At 33.9% G+C, this 20931-nt stretch overlaps 1 pseudogene; it reads right to left on the bottom strand.

Moving 5' to 3' along the window:
• Positions 1-778: 778 nt before the first annotated feature.
• On the bottom strand, positions 779-1202 carry LOC114032218 (annotated as a pseudogene).
• Between the last annotated feature and the right edge of the window lie 19729 nt (positions 1203-20931).

Below are 20931 nucleotides of genomic sequence, written 5' to 3'. Positions count from 1 at the left end.
AAACAAGCAACATATACTACATCCTTCCAACGCTCATGGCAATGCAGTAATGATAAAGTTCTCCAAGGAGAATCAAGGTAACTGGAAATCACATGAAATACTGGTTCACTTAGTAAATAAGTGTTAATTGAAAACTAATAGCATTATACATTATCTTTCCAGTGAGCTGCAGTATGAGAAACTAACGGTAGAAGCATATCTTCTGGCAATCCTGTGAGTTCCTTGATGTCTATGAGAAGTGTCAGCAGGCCAGAAGCATAGCTTAACCCTCATCAAAAACCATGCCTAGAAGAAAAAAACATTCTTCAATTCAGGGGAAATGAAACTAGATCTGGATATGACTTGCTTAAATAAAAACAAAAACAAAACAAAACAAAACAAACAAAAAAAAAAACAAACATAAAGGACAACATAAATACTGAGCAGAACCAATAGTCCTGGTGGCAGATAAGAAATGGATTTTGGATTGGGCTGATTTACACAGTTCATTTTATTAAATTGTTTTGAATTTAAAAAGTGAAATGCTTCATTATATTTTTTCAGAAATAACTACAAAGATTACAAAGTCCTACACAATTTAAAGAAACAAAGTGGATGCTGTGTAACTATGTCACCCCAGGAGCAGAATTTTAGAAAGTTAGTCCTTGGAGTAGAATGGCACTGTGGCTCTGGCAGCAGATACAAAGGAATGATGCTTGGAGAGGAGGTAGGGGACTCTGTAGTTGGCCGGTGGACAGAAGAGAGTCCCATTCTAAGATGGACTCTTGGACTCCATAGTTTATCTTCCACTGCTCATGCCTTCATAAATGTCTGTCTTCATAAATGGTAATTTCAATAACACAAAGTCATCTCTCAGTTGGGTCTGTCAGAAGGAGGCCCTGTGAAGCATAAATCTTCTCATTCTGTTCCTGAATATATTTGGTGATTTTCTTCAGAACCTTTTCATAATGTGTTTCCATGCACAAAAAGATAGAATATACTGTCAAACAAGCTAAACAGCCTTCAAGGTAAAATTGACCCCCAAGCTTTTCTGCTTCTGCATAAATGTTATTTAGAGCATGAACTGTTCCTTCAAACTGCTGCTGGTCAATCTGGTCTCACAACTCGGCCGGGAACTTGTTCTAGAAATGGCACTGGGTGCCGCTGCTGTAGTCCTGCTGGATGAAGACCTTGCCGAACACGGGCACCTGGTGGGGCCTCATGGCTGGAGGGACCCGGCCGCGCTGTGACGCCTCCTCTGTGGCCCTCCCGTGGCTGTCTCACGGCCTCATCCCTCACTTATGGCCTGCTCTCATCGTTTCTTTTAACACAATAGTATTCCATTATATTCATATAGCACAACTTGTTCAGTCATTTACCAATGGATAGATGTCCCAATAATTTCCAATTCTTTACCATCACAAAAAGAGCTGCTATAAATATTTTTGTATGATCTCTTTGGGATAGAGACCTAGTAGTCGTGTTGCTGGATCAAAGGCTATGTACAGTTTGATTGCCCTTTGGGTGTAGTTCCAAATTCTCCAAATGCTAGGATCAGTTCATAACTCCACCAATAATACATTAGTGTTCTAGTTTTCCCATATCTCCTACAACATTTGTCATTTTCTTTTTCTGTCATATTAGCCAATCTGATAGGTGTGAGGTGGTACCTCAGAGTTGTTTTGAATTGCATTTTTCTAATCAATAGTGCTTCAGAACATTTTTTCATACGATTATAGATAGCTTTAATTTCTTCATCTGAAAACTGCCTATCCTTTGACCTTTGGCCAATTGTGGAGTGACTTGTATTCTTATAAATTTAATTCTGTTCTCTGAATATTTTAGAAATGAGGCCTTTATCAGAAACGCTGGCTGTAAAAATTGTTTCCCAGCTTTTTGCTTGCCTTCTAATCTTGGTTGTACTGTTTTATATTATTTTTATTATTTTGTGTGTGTGTGTGTAAAAACGTTTTTTATAGACTCCCAAATATTTTATATTGTCTATAATTATTTTAAATGGATTTTATCTATCACTTGCTGTTGGGCTTTGTTAGTAATATATGGAAATATTGATGAATGATATGGATTTATTTTATATCCTGCAATTTCCCTAAAATTGTTGATGATTTCAAGTAGTTTTTTAGTTGATTCTCAAATCCTATTATTTAGTTGAATAGTGATAATTTTGTTTCCTCATTGCCTATTCTAATTCCTTCAATTTCTTTTTCTTCTCTTATTTCTAATGCTAACATTTCTAGGACAATACTGAATAATAGTGGTGATGATGGACATCTTGGTTTCGTATCTTACCTTATTGAGAAAGCTTCTAGCTTATCTCCATTACATATTGTGCTAGCTGATGGTTTAAGATAGATACTACTTATCATTTTAAGGAAAACTCCATTTATTCCTATGTTCTCTGGTGTTTTTTAATAGAAATGAGTGGTGTATTTTATCAAAAGCTTTTTCTGTATCTATTGAGATAAATACATGATTTCCATTAATATTGTAAATGTTATGGTCAATTACGCTGTTAGTTTTCCTAATATTAAGCCAGCCCTGTATGGCTGGTATAAATGCCACCTAGTCATAGAGTATTACCCTTGTGATAAATTGCTGTAATTTCATTGCTACTATTTTATTTAAACTTTTCACATGGATATTCATTAGGGAAATTGGTCTGTAATTTTCTTTCTCTGTTTTGGCTCTTCCTGGTTTAGATATCATCACCATGTTTTTGTCATAAAAGGAATTGGTAGGACCTCTTCTTCACCTATTATTCCAAGTAATTTATATAGTATTGGAATTAATTGTTCTTTAAATGTTTTTTTGGAATTCACTTGTAAATCCATCTGGCCTTGGAGATTTTTTTTCCTCGGGAGTTCAATTTTTCTTAAATTTTTCTTAAATGGAGTTATTTAAATACATTATTTCCTTTTCTGTAAATCTGATCAATTTATATTTTCATAAATATTCCTCCATTTCACTTAGTTTCTCAGATTTATTGACTAACAGTTGGGCAGAATAACTCCTAATTATTGTTTTAATTTCCATTTCATTGGAGGTGAATTCACCCTTTTAATTTTGGATACTGGTAATTTGTTTTTCTTCTTTTTTTAATTAAAGTAACCAAATGTTTATCTATTTTATTGAGGTTTTTTCATAAAACCAGTTCTTAGTTTTAATTATCAGTTCAATAGTTTTCTTACTTTCAATTTTATTAAACTCTCTTTTGATTGTCAGAATTTTTAATTTGGTATTTAATTGGGGATCTTTTTATTTGTACTTTTTCTAGATTTTTAATTGCATTACAAATTCATTGATATCCTCTTTCTCTCTTTTATTCATGTAGGCATTTAAATTTATAAATTTTCCACTAAATACTGCTTTGTATTCATCCCATAAGTTTTAGCATGTTGTCTCATTATTGTCATAGTGTTTGATAAAATTATTGATTTTTTCTATGATTTGTTGTTTGAACCACTCATTCTTTAGGATTATATTATTTAGTTTCCAATTATTTTTTGGTCTATCTTTCCATGGCCATTTGTTACATGTAGTTTTTATGACATGAAAAGGATATATTTAATATTTCTGCCTTTCTGCATTGGATTGTCAGGTTTCTATGCCCTAAAACATGGTCAATTTTTGTGTAGGTGTCATGTACTGCTGATCCTTTTTGACCTCTTCCAAGAGGACTTTTTTAGCTTGAGGCCAATTTATGTTCCCCTTTGATGCTTCATGTGTGGGCAATTTGACATTGTTGTATTCTTCTGTGTTTGTGTTTTGATTTTCTCTGTTGTCATATTAGCTTTCTATGGTCAGGGCTCTTTTTGCTTTTTTTTTCTCATTTTTAAAAGTTAAGCTCTGCTCCTGAGGCATGGAGGCACTATTTCAAGGCTCTTTTGCCAGGGGTCAAGGGCCAGGTCACTGGCTTTATGTGCCAGGTCTCAGGTAGCTGTGGCTTGTTTCTGTACTGGCATGGCTCAGCCTCTTCTGCCAGTGTTCTTTGGCTGACAATTTGCACTCTGTGCTTGGGCTTGAGGCCTCATAGCTGGCATGCTGATCTTTGATTGAGGGGGTTCTGTTTCTGACCTGTGCTGTGTCTAAGAGCCTCCTCCTGGATTTCCCAGACAGTTTCTATCCTGGGCTGTGCTCCCCTTTTGTCCAAGTGAGATCGCTCTTTTCTGAAGTCTTTCTAAGTTTTCATAAGCTGGAAAATTGTTCCATTTCATCTTTTTGTGGGTTCTGTTTTTCCAGAGTCCATTTAGAAGCTTGATTTAACATTGTTTCTGAGGGAAACTGGGGAGAGCTCAGGCAACTAACTTACTGGCTTCCCTCCATTGTCTTAGAGGTATTTTCTTTAGACTCCTTTCCAAATCTACATGTGTCTTCCTCAGTTTCTTTCTTTTCTTTTAGTTTTATTTCATGGCTCTCTGTTTTAATCCCTAGAGTGCTATTGGATGAGTTTAAGACTACTAAAAGGAAGTATTATAATAGAATAAGAAAATATTAGTGCTTGACTCACTTTTGCAAAGGAAGCAGATGATTTAGGAAAGAATGATGGCTGGGGAAGAGACATAAGCAACCAGGATATCACTCGATGAATTAATTCAGGATTCAGGGACTTGAGAAAAGTCTAAGTTTAGACACTGACCATAGGGCATTTTCTCTGCTTTTCCCTTATGTTGGGAATTCTCTCTCTCTTCATTTCTTTAGCTTCTTCACATTTCTTTAACTCCCAGCTAAACTCTCATTTTTTTTTCTGGAAGTTTTTCCTGACCTCCCCCACCTTGACACAGTCAAGATATTTGGAGACATTTTGTTTCCCAGACTTAAGGCCCAGAAAGCAGATTGTGTCTGTTTTTGTAATAGCCAGTTGGGTCAAACCAGGTACTACACTCTTGTTCCTGTCATACTAACTCTAGTTATGTACTCCATTGAATAATCACAAGGCTCAATGACCCTTAAGACTTAAGAAAATCAACTTAAGACCTGTTCCCACAGGACCCAGGAATGCCTGCATTGTTCATGCATGAGCCTGTCATGGGAACTGCTAAGAATAACTGAGTTGTAGTCTAGCCATCTTGCAGTTTTTATTTTTTTAAATGTATATAAGACCTGCCTTGGCCCCAGCATGTTTAGCTCACTTTCTTAGGAGGGGGGAGGGGAGAGAGAGCTTCTGCTTGCAAGTGTTTTCCTCACTGTGAAATTAATTAAGCTTCTCTTTAATCCCTGACACATCTGCCTCTGGCCTACTCTGTTTCAGCTCCAGCCATTCCCATGTTTGAAGCTGGTTCCATATATGTATATGGGACAAATTGGAGATAATCAATGAGTTGAAGATAATAGCATTGTCAACTAGACTGGAACCATAAAGAGATCATCAACTTTCTGAGGTGGAAAGTGGAGGACTGCAAAGACAAAAACATAGATATTAGAGATAGAATGTCATATGTGAGAAAGTGAGAGAAGTCCCCTTTGGCCAGATCATAGAGTGTACAAAAGGTGAATAGTGTCAAATGACACTGGAAAGATAGGTTAGTGCTAGATTGTAAAGATTTTAAAAATCTAAATAGAAGAATTTGTATTTTATTCTAGAGGTAATTATCAGACACTGAAGTTGGTTGAATAGGGGAGTCAGATTCATGCTTAAAGATAATTAAAGGATTTTAGAGGCAGAAATAAAGAAGAAATGCATTTCAGATATAAGAGACAAGAAGGCATGATGAAAGGAGAAATGTGTATTAAAAATAACAAGTTCATCAGTTTGACTGGAGAAAAATGGTAGTAATATATAATAAAGCTAGTAAAATAGACTGCAGCTATTGTGATTGTGAAAGGCTTTACAGACAAGACAGAAGAGCACATATTTTAACTTAGAAATAATAGGGAGTCACTGGGGCTTTTTGATCAGGGGAATAAAATAGTGAGATCTGTGTTTTGAGGAACATCACTGTGGCAGCTGTGTGTAGGATGTATGAGAGAGGACAGAGACTAGATAGGGTGATAGATAAATTCTATCCTCTATCCCTCCTCTGCCTTTTTTAATTTTGAGAGACGCTGGCAAGGAATGGTGTTGAAGTCACAGCTGTTTCAAGTGTAATCTAAACTCAAGTATGATTTCTGTTTGGGTTATTCATTATGAAGATAATCATTATTATTATTACATACAGATAATTATTCACTATATATAAATCTGTATGTATATAGTGAGTTGTATTTCCTAACGTGCCTTCATCAGAATATTTTTGAGATAAGTAGCTTACTTCATTACCCTTCATTTACCTATAAGTAAACTAAGGCTCAAAGATATTCAGTGACTTGTCAATATCCATGTGGTAGTAAATCAAGGCTAGGACACAAACATAGGCCTTGCTCCAATTTCTGTATTATATCCTCTTGTGCCATATTTCTTTCATGTAAGACTTTGCATGTAACATGACCTTGAGGGCTGAGTAAAAGTTTAAAAGTTGGCAATACTAACCAAGGTAGTTTGGGTATGGGGAGGTGAGTAGAATCATCTTAAATAACTTCCTCTGTTTCAGTTGTGTGATACTAAAAATTTTTCTCCTTTTTCAAAAGTACAAGAGATCTGTCATACGATCCAATTGGGTTACTCCTACAGCCACAAATATCATAACCTTTTTGCACTGCAAGTGATGGTTTCGTGAATTTCAGGCTAAAAACTCATTGCCTGGGATGCAATTTTTCAGTGATCTCCACTCTTTCCTCTGTTAGTCCTTGAATGATTATCCATCAAAAGATTTATGCTCAAAACCTGTCTAATTTAATCAAAATTCATCCTTGATTGGGATTGCCTTTAAGAATCAATGATCATTGCTGTATTTTACTGTGCCATAAGCAAATTATTCAATTTTTTCCTGAAATCTATTTTTATTTGGTCCCAAAGGCATTATTATGATTATAATGTCATGATCAACATTTGAAATGATAGAGACTGAGTATAATACTTAATGCTTTGTTATGACCACAACATTTTTTCTTAAAGGTCACTTGATTCAATTCAATTAAATTTAATAGTTCCACAGTGCAAATAATTAGTTATCTATAGCAAAATTTAAGTGCTTATTATATGCAGTGCACATCTCTAGGCATTAGATGAGGCTTGAAGTGTGTTTAATATTTAAAAGTTAGCATTTATATGGTTTTCAAAAAGCTTTGTACATTTATACATATACATACACACAAGTTATATATATTTGATCCTCACATAAACTTTATGGGGCATGTGCTATTACAGCTCTCTCTTTCTCTCTGTCTCTGTCTCTGTCTCTGTCTCTGTCTCTCTCTCTCTCTCTCTCTCTCTCTTAGCTGAAGATTACACAGGCTAAATAACTTGCCTCAGACCAACCCTCTGTCTATTTCACCCCCCCCAGCTACCTGTATGCCCTCACATAATTTCAGTCTTCTGTCTTCTAGAGGGAACAAGATTCCAATAGAAGTAGATACAAAAGACAACTTTATATAAAAGTTGTTCTTAAGATGTAGAAAACAAACAGATTGAGAAGTATGTCAGACATTTATTACGTAATTGTATTTATTTCAGATTATATACATTTAGAGGTTATAGATTATATTCTACAATTGTATATTGTACTTTGAGTATATAGAATATCTTTATAAAATTTGACTGCTTTAAACAAAAAAAGTATTTTCATAGAAGAAAAAAGGACATTTGATGTATAATGTGAACTTTTATTCATGTTTACTTTTACTATTGGATATGTATTGAAGTACAGATGGAATTACCAGATACACTTAATTACCTCCCTCAAAGCAGAAGTTACTTTCACAACAAATGCAAGCTGAGAACAGTACAGTTTAGGTTGTTGCTTTGTGCCACTTTGACTGCAAATCTTATTTCTAACCATCATTTGCATGTAGTAGAGAGAAAGAACAAAGAATACATGAAGAAAAAGAAAGGAGAAAGCCTTTTAGTCAGTACTGAATGAGGTTTTTATTGTGCAGCTTCAAGGTTTTTTATGGAGGGTTAGGTATTCAGAGATCAAGCATCAAAATAATGGAAAAGTAAGTATCAAAATATATTTTAAACCTCCTATAAATGGTTTTATTCTGAAATGCTCTCTGGAGATTTTCAGCACTTCTGCTCATTTCTGAAGGTTCAAATAATTGAGATCTTGTCATGTAGCCTTGTAATAATGAAGTCCTTTAAAATAATTTAATAATTAATTAAGATGGTCACAATAGTACTTTACTACACATCTGAAAAAAACAGTGCTAATCTATTTTAAAACATTAGTAATAACTAAAAGTGATTAAAAAGAGAGTAAAAGTTAAACACATAATAATTTCACAAATAAACCAATCCAAAGGTTATAGCAAGAAGAAAAGTGACTAAAAAAGAATGGAAGTAATTTTATGCTTGAATTACTTGTGAAATAGTGAGAAATGGTGACTATATAGGTATAGTTTAGAATATAAACTGTTCTATAAAATATTGTGAAGACATAAGTCCCATCTTCAATATATCTCATTCACTCATGTAGTACTGCTATTATACATGGAACACAAGTCTCCTAAGAACTAAAATTTACTATAATGTAGAATAGATAGTGAAATGTTGCATAGTCAGTACTAATACAATGCAGCCTATAAATAAAGATGGAAGTACAAAGTGTAAGTTCAAAGATAAAATATTTCATACTGGAAGTATAAAATAAATACTAAAATTGAGTTAGTCACATGGAAAAGGCAATGAATGCCATGAAGACAATCTGGTTGCCATTTTTGTAGCCTCCTAATGTTGGAAAAAATCAAGGAAGACCACTAGGATGTTCATTGGACTCCCTCTGTTAAATCTTTAGGAAGACATGCACAAGAGTTTGGGCAGATATAGGTAAAAATCTGCATCATTAGAAGCAACATCTAAATTTATGAAATGACAAGATAAATTTCAATATTTGATGACAGGATTATAATAACTACAGAGTACTGTATAAAGTCTTTTGCATTTACCAAATTGAAATCTTTCAAAGCTAAAATCAAGGGAATTAATCAACCATTCAATTCTCATGCCTTTTTCATGTTGATATATTTTGTTAGCAAGTTATCATCCTTCAGAATGGTACACGTTATAGTCTCAATTTTTCTTTTTTCATCTATTAAAGAGTTCTTTTAGACTCTTAGAAAAGATCATCAGTACATATGTTAGCAAATAATGCTTTGGTTCATGAATCAACTCATCTATCTATCTGTATATATTTATGGCAATAGGTCATCACTGGCACCACATACTCACCACATGAAATATATGATAAAAATGTATATCTTTATATAAAATGATTTAATTTTTCAAATTAGGAAAAAATGTCTTCTAAAAGATCTACAGAATTAAATGTTTCTTTATCATAGAATTAGGAAGGGATGGAGATAAATAATACATGATGAATAATAATAATTTCTCCAATTTATTTAGCACAGTGTTGTTTAAAGATAAACATCCTTAAGAAAAATTCAATGAACTAGGTAGTATTCTTAATATTTAAGCCACTTTGTAAATAAGGAAAATGAAGCTCAGATGCATTATGTGAAGTGAATATGTGCCTGTTCTATGGCAAAGCTTGGCCTTGAACCCAGATCTTTTAAAATCTGTAGGCTAATATGATTTAAAGCCAACAAGCCCTTATATACAAGTTCAAACACATAATTGCATAGATGAAGAAATTGTTCCAGAAGAGTTGAGCAATTTGGCCATAGTCGACCAGATTTTACTTGGTAAGATCAAGATTAAAATTCAGCTATTCTCACTCCAACCTCTTTACATCATGCATGTCCTCTCACAAGGGAACAACTTTCTTTTTTGTAGGGGGCAGGAAAGAAATCTGTAGGTCATGTTGGTAAGAATTTAGACTTTTATTTTTATTTGAGAATAATAATGTCAATGTACAGTAATAGAAAGTATGCTAGATCTAGAGTCAGGACTCCAGAGTTAGCATCCTGGCCAAATCAGTTAGACTTCTCTCAGTCACAGTTCCTCCATCAAAAAGTGGACAGTGATGTTTATATTACCCAATTCACAGTATTATTGTGAAAAAATGCTTTATAAAACTTAAAGCACTAAATAAATACGAGTTGTTATTTCTTGGTCATAATTAGAAAATGAGAAACCACAACTAAATATGTTAATGTTTACCAGGACTTAGTGTAATTGTGTGATTTTGGGTAATGGAAAACCTTAAATACTGTAGGGAATAGAAAATTATAGGCAGGGCACCAGAGAGCTAACATTTTTTTAAACTGTCTTGTTGAATGGTTCCTGACCTTAATAGAAAATGACATAGAACTTGATGGTAACCTTAAGGAATTTTAGGTTTATCTTTTGACTAATACTTCTTATTCAGTTAAATGGTAGAGAGAGATATTCATGGAGAAAAAGTGTGAAAAGAATCTTCCTAGTTAAAAAAATCAAAAAAAGTTCTTCATACATTTACAAAGACATTTTCCTGCATTGTATTAGATAAGGATGTTTTGTGTGGCAAGGATTAAATGTTAAAATGATACCTGTTTGCTATAAGAATGAGACAGAGATGACTGTAAATCCATTTGCACACCATTTTTGAAAGGCATGTTACCTGAGCAGCTGCAAATGCTGTAGATATTTTGATAGCAAGTGTCATGATAACATTTTAGGGTTCTTCATTATGCTGCCAACTTCTGTTAGACTCAAGTTCAGATAGGATTTAAAATAGACCATATTTTTCTCAAGTTTCTTAAACAAATGTATAGGGTATGAGAAAATGAAGTCAAACTGAGTAAGCTGTATTGATTTGTGATAATGAGGCAGCATGATAGAGTTGAAAGAATGCACATTTTAGAATCAAATAATATGGGTTCAGATTCTGACTCTGACAACTGCTACTTGTGTGACCTTGGGAAAATAGTTTCTGGCCCTCAGTTTCCTTATCTGTAAAATGAAGGTGTTGTACTAGACTATCTTTGGGGTCCCTTCTCATTCCACATCTATAGTGCTTTCAAGGCTAGTAAACTTATTCAAAATACTTAAAATAGTTTGCACTGTAGTGGGGCTAAGACGGCTTTTTATTAGATTTGATTCCAGGAGAATTTGGATTTGAATCTAACATGTGTCATTTATTAATCAAGAATATTGCTCAAATCACAGGATGCATGGCTTAGAAGGACCATGGAAATCACAAAATCTAATCACCTCATTTTCCAAATGATGAAATTGAGGTTTAGAAATTCAAGTGTATTCTTTGGCAGTTGTTTGGCAATTGTATTGGCAATTGATATCTATGAACCTCAGTTTCCTCATCTATATGATGACGGTGATGATGTTTGTGGTACCTAATTCACAGAGTGGCTATAAATGTAAATACAAGAGCATTTTGTCAAGTGTTTATAAGTACCTTATAACACTATGCAAATAAGTAGCTAGGTGATAAAATTGATAGAGTGCAAAGAACTGAAGTCAGCAAAGCCTGAGTTCAAGTCTTGACTCAGACACTAAGTAGGGAAGTCACTAAATTGCTCTCTGACTTAATTTCTTCATCAATAAAATGGAGATAATAACACCTATTCCATAAAGTTATTGTGAAGATAAAATGAGTTAAAATTTATAAAGTCTTTTTTCAAATCTTAAAGAATTATATACAGGTGGAGCCAAGATGGTGGAGAGAAGGCAGGAACTCACCTGAGTACTCCCCCCAAACCCTCCAAATACCTTCTAATAATGCCCTGAAGCAAGTCCTGGAGTGGCAGAACCACTAAAAGGATGAGGTGAAACAATGTCAGAGAGTAGAGCACAGTCCAGTGCAGACTGCACCAGCAGAAACCAGGCCATAGAAAACCAGGAACAGGTTTGGGAGTGAATGAAGCAGCACCTGCAGTTGCTACTTCCTGAGTTCTCAGCACACGGAAAGTAAGGAAGTAAAATAATTGGTCAGAAGGAGATTATATGGGTTTCTTTGCTGGCACTAGGAGCAGGACTCTTGATTTGCCATTACTCAGATCTAGTCACAGTCCTTGGTGGCAGTCCCAGGGTAAGGAGGAGAAGTAACACATTAGAGCTTGAGACCAGAGTGGAGGAGGGACTCTTGTCACAGTTCCAGGGCAGAAAAGAGTTCTTGTGGTTGCTCATAAACTGGTGCACAAGACAGGAGAGTAGTAAGCACAGCTCTCCTTAGATCACATCACCCTGGAAAAACTGAAAACTTACAGGTCCCTAGAATTATCTCTGAAACAGTTGCACAAAACTCCTGAAACTTGAGACAGTGTGCACTCCACCCTGGAAGCAGAGCCCCATTTTAGCAATGAATTAAAAGTCAAGAAGTAGGCTGAGAAAATGAGCAAACAACAGAAGAAAATTCTGACCATAGAAAGTTACTTTAGTGACAAGGAAGATCAAAATACACACTCAGAAGAAGATAAAGCAAAGTCAAAATTCCTACATCCAATGCCTCCAAGAAAAACATGAATTCTGTCAGGCCATGGAAGAGATCAAAAAGGATTTTAAAATCGAGTAAGAGATGTAGAGGAAAAATTGGGAAGAGAAATGAGATTTATGAAAGAATATCATAGAGAAGTAGGATGGAACAATTTATCTCACATAAAAGAGGCAAGAAAGAGGTATTACAGTGGAAGAGAAGATGGGGGAGATAACAGGTATGCTTTAACCTTACTCTTAACAGAACTGGCTTGAAGAGGGAATAACATACACTCTCAATTGGGTACAGAAATCTATCTTACCCTACAGAAAAGTAGGAGGGGAAGGGAATAAGAGAAGGGTGTACTCATAGAAAGGAGGGTAGATTGGGGAGGTAATTGACAGAAGCAAAAACTTTTTGAGGAGGGACAGGATAAAAGGAGAGAGAGAATGGAATAAACAGGGAGGAAATAGGATGGAGGGAAATACAGTTAGCAATCATAATTGTGAAAAAAAATTGAAGCAAGTTTCTCTGATAAAGGCTTCATCTCTCAAATACATACAAAACTGAATCAAATTTATAATAATAAGAGACACTCCACAATTGGCAAATGATCAAAAATTTTAAATAGTTTTCAGATTAAGTAATCAAAGATATCTATGGCCATATGAAAAAATGCTTTAACTCACTACTGATTGGAAAAATGGAAATGAAAGCAATAGGGATATACTACTTCATACCTTGGTTAATAGGACAGAAAATGAAAATTATAAATGTGGTAGAAGATGTGGGAAAATTAGAACACTAATGCATTATTGGTGGAGTTGTGAACTGATTTAACTTTATGTAGAACAATTTGGAACAATTCCCAAATATTTATAACAGCTCCTTTCTAGTGGCAAAGAATTAGAAATTGAGGAGACACCCAACAATTTGGGAATGGCGAAACAATTTGTGGTATATGATTGTGATGGAACACTATTGCAATATAAGAAATTATGAGCTAGATACTCTCACAAAAACCTGGAGACACTTACATGAACTAATACAAAGTGAAATTAGTAGAACCAGGAAAACATTATACACAGTAACAGCAATATAGTAAGATGATTACCTCTTAATGACTTGGCTATTGTCAGCAATACAATGATCTAAGACAACTCTGAAGGACTTGTCATGAAAAATGGTATCCATGTCCAGAGAAAGAACTAGTGGACACTGAATAGAGATTGAAGCATTCTTTCTTTATTTTTACTTTATTTTTTTTCTTGAGTTTTTATTTTGGTCTGCATTTTCTTTGACAATATGACTAATATGGAATATGTATTACCTATATCAAATTGCTTGCCTCAGTGAGGGGGATGGGAAGGAGGGAGGGAATTTGGAGCTCAATTTTTACAATGAATGTTAAAAAAATTTACATGTGATTTGGGAAAAATAAAAGATTAAATTAAAATTAAAAACAGCCCAAAAAGAATTATATAATTACTAGCTAGTAGAGGTAGTAGTAGTGGGAGTAATAGTAGTAGTAGTAGTGATGCTGGTGATGGTGGTGGTGATAGGGGTGGTGGCGGTGGTAATACTAGCTGTAGTAGTAGTTGTTGTTGTGGTTGTGGTTGTGGTTGTTGTTGTATGAGATTTTCTAGCTGTAAATAAAAAGTAGAAAAGGAGACTGAGGTAATCAAAGTGTGGTATTTCACACAAGAATGGTTTTATGAGTAAATTTGATACCATAGCATTTGAATTAATTTGTAATTTTTAAAAATTTGCTCATTGATTCCTAAGAGTTTATTTTGGGGCAAGTCAAAGTTGATTTGTTTCCAGAATTCTTACTGAGCAAGGTTTTCTTGTGAATGATTTATTTGCCCCACCCTTTAAAAAAAAAAAAAAACAGGTTCAGAGATATTAATCATAATGAGTGTTGTTTAATTAAATGCTTTCAAGCAAATACATCATTTATAATAATTGAAAATCAATTAATTAAAGATTGACCTTACTTCACATCCCAGGTGACTCTTTAGTGGTGTTAATGAGAAAGAGGAAAGAAATAAAAAATCTGTCAAGGTTCAGACAACTTTTTCAGTTTAATATATGGTTTCTGCTTGCTCCTGGGCTAATTTGTAGACCTTGAGTTTCTTACTTTGACTTTCCAAAATAGAAAGGTTAGCTGAATACTGAGATGTTTTCTCTAATAAATGGGTACTGGTTACCAGGTGTTTTCTGAGTTCTATTGCCTGTTGGTGGTCCAACAATCAATTTACTGACTCTTTACTGACAAATGAAATAGAAAGTGTATGAGTGACACAAAGTCTACAATAACAAATTATTATTGGGGAAATATATTAGGTTTATTTCACATAGACACCTTTAGACCATAAAGGAGACATTGTAAGTCACTTCTATATTCAGTCAGTAAATAATGTATTACAGTGATTTATATACAATTACTTTTTCAAAAAAAAAATCTGATGAAATATGAGCTATTCAATTTTCTGTCCTACCTACAGTCTGGATCTCAGACTAGAGCAGAGACTCTTATTCTAAATAGCAGTTATTCATGAATGAGAATCCTAATTCAGTTCTGTTAAGACTCTTTATTTTCAATGGATAAGTTAAATCTTTCCTAAGGTTTTTCTACCAATATGTCAAGATTTGAAATCTTTATACTCAAACACTTCAAATAATTAGTTCTCAGGGTTATTACTCTCTTGTCTGTACATTGGTATTCAGAATTAGGCAGCGTACTAGAAAGTGTTGCTCCTGAAGTCAAGAAGAATCATTTTTCTGAGTTCAAATCTGGCCTCAGATAATTTTACTAGCTGTGCGATTCCAGACAAGTAATTTAACACTTTCCCTCAGTTCCCTCATCTATAAAATCATATGGAGGAAGAAATGGCAAACCATTCCAGTATCTTTGCCAAGAAAACCCCAAATCAGGTCACAAAGAGTCAGAAATGACTTAACAGCAACAATTACATACATTGGTATTAGTTGTAAGCCTTAATTTCTCTGTAGTTAATTAATACTATAGTAGTATACTTAGCTTTTATATAAATTATTGTTAATATAATGATACTACTTTTGATTATTTTACTTTATTTGCTTATGTTACTTTATTATAATATTAGAAGTGTGGAATATGTCAACAATTATAATTAGAACAAGTGCTTATGAGTTAATAGATGGGTGCTCTAAAAGCCATGAAGATCTGGCTTTAAATAGTACCTCTTTCACATACTCAGTTGCGACCTTGAGTGACCTGAACAAATCTCTTAATCTCTTAGTGCTCTAAGGAACACTATAAGATCATAAACTGTAAAAGAGATGTTGACATGCCTTAGTGAGAGAATTTCCTTTGCTGGGAGTTCCATATAGCAATGAAATAGGTTCAGTCCCTATCTCTGCAATGATAGTATCTAGTATGCTTATATAATCAACATATGCTCCATTTAGAGAGAGATCATGACTTATTGGATAGAGAGAAATGTCTTTGGCATCTGGAACAACTAGATTCAAGTTCCAACATTGAAACATATTTATAATAACTGAACTTCTCAATACCCAGTCAATAGTCTGTGACTGAGTTTCAGAACAGATGCTAATCTGTTAATAGAGGTTGTTTCCTCAAAAGAAGTTCACTAGGACAAAGAAATCATATATTCAGTTGTTTTTTTTAAATGGTCCATGTAATACAATACAAGGTTCAATATATAAATAATTTATAAATCAAGATGATATATGATATAAAGTGATTGATTACTATAAACAGAAGAAAAAAGCCCTTGTTGGTAAATTGGACCCAGGCAGAGACCAGTAACAATATGGCTTACCTTTCAATTTGGAGCTCTGCTCAGAATATGAGATTCAGATATCAGTCTTCCTTCTAGGAGTCAAGCTTTCAACCTTTGGCTCAGATACCATACTTCTTGTGCCTAGCATCAGAGATTCCCATAACTGGCCTTCACTTCAAAAAATTATCATAATAACAATGAATCAGATAAAGAGATTCTTGCTGCAAGGACCTCATCTGTGGGAATATTCAATAATTCCAAGTCCAATCTCTATTTTTTCAAAGGCACATACATAGCTTAGGCTGGGTTTGCTAGCATACACAGTAGATAAAAAGAAAGAAAGAAAGAAAGAAAGGTAGACAGACAGACAGAGAGACATGTCAAACAACATGTCAAACATTGATATTGCACTTGCTATCTGCCAGGCACCATGCTAAATGCTTTTGGCACATTTATACTTTCATGGCATGTGAAAAAGGTTTGACTGACCAGGTACCATCTTGAGGATTTCTGAAGTTATGAGCACCAGTTAATGTTACAATATTCCCTCTAATGAGCAAAAATCCATCTCCTATTCTTCCAAATCTAACAATTCAGATTTGTTTTCTGCTTAAGAAAAACCACATCCTTCCTCTGCCACTACTTTGTGCTATATCTTTGTGCACCCTCCCATTCCTACCTTTCCCATGTGCCAGTTCAAATATGTCCATTGTTTCCAGTGTGACTTCTATAATCTCATTGAATAATTAGCAAACTTCTTTTAAATTTAGACCTCCTCCTCTACTGCTCTTTCTATTCATAGAGACTGGGCTCCTTCCAGAAGACAATTCAACTGTAAATGTCCTGTTCAATACTGTTTTCATTTTCTCTCATACACCAACACATTGATCCTTGAAGGGGATTTGATATACTCCTTGCTAATCATTGGTAATCCTAGACCCTCCTTCTGCCATCACCTGATGATGTTTCCTCCTTTAAGAGTTCATTCTGTGCAGAGATGTCATCCAATCCAGAATTTTGTGACTGATATCTACTAGCTCCCATTTTATTCTCCTTACTTTATCAAAGGACTTAATGACTGATACTGATCCTCCATTCAAACTCAATCCCCACCCTTATTCTGTTTGTTCCTTCCAGTAGTATCAAGTCCCTTGACCTAGTCATTCATTCCATCTCAGTTATGCATAGGAATGATCATAACTCTGATGTTTCAAGTACCCAGAGATATGCTTTTTATGATCAATAATTACAAAATTACTTAATCCAATCATAACTTTATCACATTCCATGTGTCACACATTTTTTTTTTTGGCTTTTTTGTTTATTTATTTTTTGTTCACTGTGACTTCCACAAAAGTACTCTCTCAAGGTTATCATCTCTGCCCCAGTTTTACCTTATCCCTGGCCAATCTGAATACTATAGTTAATCTGTTCAACATTAATTAGTGCTACCTATGCTCACAAATCCCCTGATCCCTTATCCTATAAAAACTTATGCCTCAGTAAACTCCAAACTTGAATTACTCTCACCATCCATATATTTCATATTCCTGCTCATGTACTACTGCTAATAGTTGCTAGAAAATGTTATGCAACCATTCTCACTGGACCCAACAAAGTTTGTAATATTTAATCTCAACTAGGCCCTCACTGCAATAAGACAATACTTTTATCCTCCCAAATTGATTTTCTATGACAATCTTCATTGAAACTATTCAAAACTTTCTCTTGTCTCCTCAGGTACCCTACCTTAAAAATTGTTCCATAGTAATATTGCTACACCAATAAGTTAGGTTAGTTATTTGGGGTGGGAGATATAATTCCAAATTGTTTCTCACAAATGTTGAACCAATTCATACTTCCAAAAACAGTGTACTAGTATGTCTATCCTTGATAATCTCCTTAAACAAATGTGACTTTTTTTATATTTTTAATTTTTGCTAATTGCAATAGATAGAGAACATGTTCTGGAGTTAGGAAAACCTGAGTTCAAATCCAGTCTCAGACACTTACTAGCTGTGTGATGGGCAACTCACTTAAGCCTGTTTGCCTCAGTTTCCTCATGTGTAAAATGAGTTAGAGTAGGAAATGACAAACCACTCCAGTATCTTCACCAAGAAAACACCAAATGGGGTCATGCAATGTCAGACATGACTAAAATGATTCAACAATATAAGTATGGTGTGGGATTTCAGGGTTGTCTAAATTTGCATTTCTTTCACCATTGACTTGGAATGTTTTATATGGTTATTGGCAATTCATATTTTTTTTCATTTGACAACTGCCTGTTCAAATATTTTGACCACTTATATAATTGGAACATGGTTGTTATTCTTGTATATTTTAATCAACATTTATAACACTTGGATGTTAGAGCTTTTCTATGGAAAGTTGTTGACAAGTTTTTTTTTCCCCCTAATTATTTCTTTTATGATTTTAAATGAATTTCTTTTGTCTATATAATACTTTTTCAATATTAAGTAAAGTTTTTTTAAATTATATTTTATGATTCTCTTTATCCTTTGCTTAGGTAAGAATTCTTCTCCTAACTAGGGTGATACAGGTCTTTCTTTACTTTCATCTGTGACTTTAAAAACATATAACTTTTTATGTTTTTATGTTGTTATGTTTTTATGCATGGTTCCCATTTTTAAAACATGCCCTCTTCTCATCTCTTCTTAGAATCCCAAGGGGAAAGTAAGCTGCTTCATGGAAGGGCCTATTTCATTACTATTTTTGTGTCTCCCTGTGTCTAGAACACAATAGGTGTTTATTAAATGCTTTTTGATTGATGTCTGCTAATGTTATCTTTGAAAGATATTTTAGTGTTTGTAAAAAGAATTTTACCTGATTAGATTTGTTAGAACTTGGAAAGACCTCAGCTCTTAATCTAAATATTTCATTTTGCTGATGTGGAAGCTGCCACTCAAAAAAGTTAAATAATTCAAACCCAGAAACTGAATTGTAATAGTACTGTTAAAAATATGAATTTCTAACTTATTTCCTGTTTGTTTAGCAAATAATAATTCTATGTCTGTGAATAGATTAATTATTTAATTATACAAGGATACATATGACTTTCTAAATGACCTTTGTATTTATAGTTTTTATTATTCCATAAATTCAGTCTATAATTTATGAAGTTTTATATCAACATATTATGAAGCAACAAAAATAGATTATTACCCTGCCTTTTTCCTTCATGCACCAGCCTCCCTATGGAAATTGTTGATTCATGGGGAAATAATCCACCTCCATTTGGGGTAGAATATTTGCCCTCATTAGAGAAGGATGATGGAAGTATAATTCTCTAAAATATTTAGGTGTTTGCTTATTACATTAAAATAAAGGCTATAGCAGAAATTATTTGGAATGATTATGGCTTGTTTCCTTTCCCTTTCTATATTTAAAATAAAGAGCAGTTTGGCTTTCAGCTCTCTCCACATCACTTTTAGTATGTACTGGATGACTTGGGACTCAATCTTTCATGAAGTTTCCATTTTACATTTCATCATCATACATGTCTTCCAAGGAATAAATCATAAACCCTTCAATGCATAAGCTAACTACATTAATCTCTCTAGTTCTTGTTTTAAATGTATTTTATAGCATAGAAGTCAGGTCTTCCTTGGTTCTTAGTTATTTCTGAAATGTAGAGTGTCTAATTCATTTTAAAGCAATGAGGAAAACATCTTGTTTTAATCATCACTTATTTTTCTGTTTATTTATTCCAAAAATTCCCAGAAATTTTCAAAATTAACTTTTCCTTTAGTATCCATAACTTTACATTTGAAATACCATGGCTAGCTATTAGAAAAATATATTCACTCATCAAAACTTTTATTTTATATTTTTAGTCTCATAATAAATCTGAGAGCACAAAGATTATGCATTTAATCAACTCTTGTAAAATTTTGTTCTTTGTCAGTACCAGTGGTTTTAATTCAGTGAATAGTTAAACCAGATTGGCTGTACTAGAGAAAATATAACTGAAAAGGCTGGATGGTGATGTAATCAACATTTCAGACTCCAGAATATAGAAATGTTCAGTTTTCCTGAAATGGCCAAAGTTGTAAATCTTCAAAAATTTCAATAATGTTCTGGTCTTCAAAGGGATTTTAAAAATGTTGCTTGAATTATCTAATACATTGAACACTATCTTCTTCTTACAATCAATTTCATGGCTAATTTCAAAATGAGATATGCTTCCCAATGTTATATTTCTGTCTGGTGATGTCAGTATATTAAATGGCTTATTGTCTATGGGCCATGCTCTTTTCATTCTGATTTGCTTTTATCTGTACCATAATTTTTGGAATTGTCTGACAGTCACGGTTACCTGCTGCCATGTATTGAAAACTACTGGCAAGAATGAGATGAGGTCACTAAACCTCCTTAAAATCATCTCTAGGAAACAGGTTCATAAAAGATAAGAAACATAGTCTTGAAGAATCCACTAAAGTCTATTGTTAAAGCATAGAATGTAAATCCATGCTCATTTTCCTTTGCACTCCATAGTTTCCCTTGTCTCTCAAAGTTACAGAACACAGAAAATCTTTATGTTTTTCAATAGGATTATCTCAGCATGTGAAAATGGAGAAAGGGAAAGTACTCTATGTACTTTACTTGTTTTTCACTTCATTGGTAACTTTCCTTCCCTTCTCTAGCTTCATAAAAAAAAGAATATCATTTATCTCATCTTGCCCTCTTCTCTGTCCTCTGTCTTATCTCTT

Source organism: Vombatus ursinus, unplaced genomic scaffold, assembly GCF_900497805.2.
Source record: "Vombatus ursinus unplaced genomic scaffold, bare-nosed wombat genome assembly UNPS02015408.1, whole genome shotgun sequence".
Lineage (NCBI taxonomy): Eukaryota > Metazoa > Chordata > Mammalia > Diprotodontia > Vombatidae > Vombatus > Vombatus ursinus.
Note: the sequence above shows the minus strand (reverse complement) of the source record. Positions and strands in the feature narration are given on the sequence as shown.